A 5,440-nucleotide genomic window follows, 5' to 3' on the forward strand; every position below is an offset into this window, starting at 1 on the left:
ATTATATAACACATACCTGTCTTTAGTAACATTTTTAATCATATTGTATCACTTTATTCGACATTGTGTATCACTTTTTCGAACTGATGTAGCACTTGATTTGACTATATGTATCACTTTTTTCAAATTAACGTAACACCTTATTAATTAATAAGTAACATTTATTAATATTATTATAATATAAAAATATTATTAACATGTAAAACAAGGAATGTGAAATTAACATATATAATAGACTATAATTTGAATTGAAATAATTAATTTCATAGTTCTTACAAAATAAACACCATTATTTTTTTATTTTTTTTTGGGCTAAACAATCAAATAATCAAAATATAAAGTAGTGAACTTCGATCTCTTCTAGAACTCCAATTTCTAGTCAGCGCAGATGCAGAGAACAACACTAATAATAGCACTTGGCAACAGCTAGCTAGCGAAAACAACAGCTACTAGTAACAGCATTCATTAATACCAGATAACGGTAGTAGCAGAAGCAGTAGCAGTAGACAGTAGTAGTAGTAGTAGAAAATAGGAGCATCAGCAGTAGACAGTAGTAGCAGCAGCAAACAGCAATGGACAACAATATAAGCAAAAAAACAGCAGTAACAGCAGCACCATTGCATTACTCTGCCCTATCTTATTTTGGAAACCATTCCCAATCTCAACCTCCTCCTCTTGCTTACTGTGATATGATATTATTTTTTCTATGCAGTGGACTTGCCTAATCTCACTTGGAAATTTTAAGATATTGAAGAGACTACCTTCCTCTTAGATTGTTGTGCCACTTTATCTTGATGTTGGTCGACACGTCTTCTAATCTGTTGTTGTGTCATCTGCATCATATCCAAATCCATTCCCCATTGGATTTTTCTTTGTGTTGAATCTCTCCCTAGCAACCCTTGATCTAAGTGTTATTTTTTTTTTGTGTTATGAGACTATTTTCGTGTCCACAAACTAGGATTAAACAGCTAAACAAGACTCAACACAAACAGTTTCTTCTGTGTTTGCAGCTAGCACTTTCTTCCTCTTGAATTTCCTGCAGAGTACAGGAGCAAAATATTGATTAATTCATAGTTAAAAGTCATCATCATGGCATATGACTTCAGATTTTAACTGCTCATGACAATGCAAGATTAAACTGCAAAACATTTACTTTCTACATTCCCAAACAGCATCAGATGAATTGAAACAATTTTAAAGCCAATAGAAACCCACTCGATCGATGTGTACAATCTCACAATCCAAACGATGATGATCATCTCACTATCTCAGGTATAAATTCCATGTTCAAATAGAAACAAATATTGTCAAAATATGAGTTATTCACCAAAAACAACAAGAGAACTGATGTAAAAGCAAAAACAAAAACACAAGGGAAACTAAATTAAGCTATCATGGAGTATAATGAAACAGCTTGGGAATGAGAAGATCACCTCGAGTAATCAAAATGGAATTTAACCTTTTTTTTGCAAAATATGAGCTATTCAACAAGAACAAGAAGAAAACTAAAAACAAGAATGCAAGGGTAACAATAATACACTAATTATCAAGGCCTTGTTCTTCTCTACCTTATTTATATAGATTATAACTAATCTCACACACTAAAATCAGATTTAGATTTTAATTTGCTGATAACCACATTTTACGAAGTATAACTGATTTTAACCAATATTTTTTTTTATTTCCCCCAAACAGAGCCAAATTCATTCAATAATCATGTATCATAAACCAAGCCCTTAAACTAAGCCTGGTCAAACTCGGCATCGATCCGGCAACCAACATACAATCCACAGCCGAAATTCAACAGCTATTTATCCTAACTCAGTTTCTGAATATTATCAATACAAGCTTACACATGCATGAATTAAATTACATAAATCATCGATTCTAAAACAAGTTTATTAATTCTACAAAATCTAAAATTTAACAATTGATTTAAGGTGGAGAGTTATGTACCTTCAATAGTCGTCAGCCTTGTTAACTCGTCAAAATTTCGGAACTTTCATAAGCTGGAGCCTCACTACGCACTCTCAATAGGAGGGTGGGTCAAACAATTAATTATATTTAAGAGAGTATGTTAGCAAAAAATAAAATAAAATAAAATAAAAGCACTCACTATAATAATATTTCATGACTTCAGTGACTATCAGATATTTTTAGTAGTCTACCTTGGAAGAACCCAAAATTAGTTATACTAACAAGTAAATTGACATTCGATGATTAATTAGAAGAAAGAAAATTTTACCTCAAAAGAAGTTTCAATGGACAAAAGAAAGCCCAGAAGCTTGTATAACTAGTTTATTTTTGTTATGAAAAAAAAAAAAAAAAAAAAAAAGCATTTCAATAAATTTAAAAGACATGAATTTGGCACTACATCTTATATATCATTATCTATGGTATCAACCCTCACTAATTTCTTGAGGATAACAATCACGCAAAAAATATCAGTAAAAAATTTTATAAGGCCTATTGTTACTATATATAATTCTTTGCTTACTAGCTTAAATAAAGAAGTGAGAAAAAGTATTTACATTTTTTGGGACCTGTATTGAACTGAATACATACAGAAGCGACAAAATTAGATGTCAACCACCTAAAATATGTGATTCCAATAACTAAAAGGTAGAAAATAATCATTTTTATTAGGGAATGATAATACATTAAATTGAGCACAAACTAGGTACAAAGGTCTTCAATAAGATACTACATTGTTGGTATAAACAAGTATTTTTCCCACTGTAGCTACCTTAGGACAGTGTTTGTTGAATCTAATTCAAAACATCTAGAGTACAAATAACAACTTATACCTCAAGGCACTTATAAAAGGGAACTACTTTGCAATCCCACTCGCCTATTTATTTGGTAGTAAAATGATTCAAGAAGCTTTTAAAATCTTCAGCAGTCACAAGACATTCATGTTGAATAACAAATTATAGAACTAAAATTGCACTCTAATACACAGTCACAGACAAATTCAAGGCTCTTAGATTGATTTAAATAAAAAAATTAGGTAACTCTTTGCTCATAATAAGAATGTAGATAGCAATAAACATCAAATAATAATCAATCACATGCCTAAACCAATATCCAAAGTTAAAAATTGAAATCCTAATGTGATAAGACATGATCAAGACGTAGTGCTTTACTGGGTATCTTGTTTAGGTGTGTGACATACTAAGGACTTGTCTTAACATTATTTTTGGTATAACTCAAGAAGTCAAGATGAAGTATAGTGATCTCAGTTCTAATTAACCACCTACATATGTGGCTTGCAACCAAATTAGTAAATTACTGTCCATAGAAAATATAACATATAAACAAAATAATCAAATCACTATACTACCAATTAAAGCTCATATCAATATAAATATATAAGATCAACTGTTCAATTAATCATGTCATTAATTAGCTAAATATACACCTAAAACCTTGAATTTATCACATGATTAAATAAATAAACATCCCATATCCAATCAATATAAATAAACTGATGATCCAAAATAGAAGATGATAAGAAGCATAACGTTTTTTTGCCATCAAATGTTTCGTCATCTTAGTTGTAAATTTTTAATTTTTGTTCTATATTTCAACAAATTACTTTCTTATAAGTCCCTAAAATAATAATTGAAACAAAAAGAAAAATTAAACATATGAAACCCTAATTTTATTTTTCCGCCAAAATGAAAATTTAATTGAATATAATAACTGAAACAAGAAAGATAAAACAAAAATTAAACATATCAATGTGACAACATAAGATTATAAGAAGCCTTGATTTCAAAATTTCCTTGAAATTGAAATAGAACAAGAAGAGAAGAGTATGGTTACCTGGAGAATGAAAAACCTAATTTGGGGATATGAGGTCGCCGACTCTCGCCGATGCTAGATAGTCCAGGTTGATTGTCGGAGCCATGGTGTGACGGAGGACTGGATAATCGGTGATGACTGGTGAGTAACCATGAAAGCTTGAGGGAGAGAGACAGCGAGGCTCGATTTTAATAAAAGATAAATGGTGTTTTTTTCTTCTTTTTTTTTTTAACTTTTTGATTTGAATCGTGTTGAGGTTTTGATGAAAAAAATTGATAAGATATAATAATTTAATCTAATCTAATCTATCTAATCTAATCTAATCTAATATATTTTTCGGAAGCATTCGGGACGCCTCATAAGAAAAGTAAATATTTCGTTCAATGATAAATTAGAGTTTTATTTTAATTTTGAATAAAAGTAGCGAATAAGATATGGTATTTATCTTATAAAATTTAGTGCACAAATTTTACCAACGTAGAATAGGAATGACAACTCCAGTTTAATAATGCAACCGAATCAAAATTATCTTATAAATGTTTTTTTTTTACCATTAAAGTATAATAAGTATGAAAATTCCACTTTAATACTTAAAACTTTCGGTCAAATAAAAATTTAAGGGAAAATTATCTAGCTTGTGACACTATATCACAAGTACTAAATAATACCTCCGAAAAAAATTATATTTAAATGATAAAGTATCATTATAAAATAAATTTTGATAGTGTTTATGATAAGAAATTAAAATTGTTCATTAATCTTAATTAAATTAAATTTTTTTATACCTACTGTTATAAATTGACACATATACGACACCAACAAAATTTCATATTTATACAAAATTCGCATCTAGAGAATTTTGTATTGGTAATTTTGTGTCACTTTTAGGTCATCAATGGTAGGGTACTTTTTAGCTTAATTTCATATGTTTATGTTTTGTTTGATGAATTTCGTTTTTACATGCAGATCAAAGAATTAAATTCGAGCAAAAATGGTTAAAAATTCAAAGTACGAGTTTTTCACCTGTTTGATGTACTAAATTTCCGCAAACAAAATAGCTTAATAAGTCTGGATATGGTAATATTGGACGAAGAGGTATTTTTAAAAACAAATATTGTGATTTTGATTGCATAATCAACTTATTAAATTAATTTAATTTCTTATTTTTAATTTCAGGGTGATTACACAAGTTCATGCCTCAATTTAAAGCCAACTGTGTTGAACATTTTCGTCCAAACTTGATTGAAGACTATGAAATGTTTACTCTATTAGAAACTTTTCAGTCGTTCCAAATAATAAGCAATATCGCGTTGTCATATCGACAACAAAATAATGATACAATAATTAATGATGAAAAAATTCCAATGCATAGATTTGATTTTATACATTTACAATTTTTAGATCTATTTCGCAACAATTATATCGATATTTTTTATTAGGTTTAAATAATATTCTTACATATATTTATGTGTATCTAATAATTTTTTTTTACATTTTGCTTATGTGTAATTTTTTTTAATGTTCTTATTGAAATATTTATTAGGAAAAACAAGTTTATGTAAAGCTTTGGAATAATATTTTGTTGAGCATACCAAACAGAAAAATCAACTTAAGTTTGTTTTTTTAAAAAAAA

The 5,440-nt window shown here is 28.7% G+C and overlaps 1 long non-coding RNA gene across 2 annotated transcripts; it reads right to left on the reverse strand.

Annotated features, from left to right (window-relative positions):
- Positions 1–219: 219 nt before the first annotated feature.
- On the reverse strand, positions 220–4,360 carry LOC110696952. Of its 2 annotated transcripts, none has more exons than XR_002506437.1 (3): positions 3,829–4,360; positions 1,957–2,293; positions 220–1,036 (listed from the first exon to the last, which is right to left on the reverse strand). It is a non-coding gene; the product is annotated as an uncharacterized LOC110696952 (long non-coding RNA). The 2 variants fall into 2 exon arrangements; XR_002506438.1 differs by having other exon boundaries at positions 915–1,036; positions 1,957–2,020; positions 3,829–4,345.
- Positions 4,361–5,440: the final 1,080 nt, after the last annotated feature.

Source organism: Chenopodium quinoa, unplaced genomic scaffold (assembly GCF_001683475.1).
Source record: "Chenopodium quinoa cultivar QQ74 unplaced genomic scaffold, ASM168347v1, whole genome shotgun sequence".
Taxonomy (NCBI): domain Eukaryota; kingdom Viridiplantae; phylum Streptophyta; class Magnoliopsida; order Caryophyllales; family Amaranthaceae; genus Chenopodium; species Chenopodium quinoa.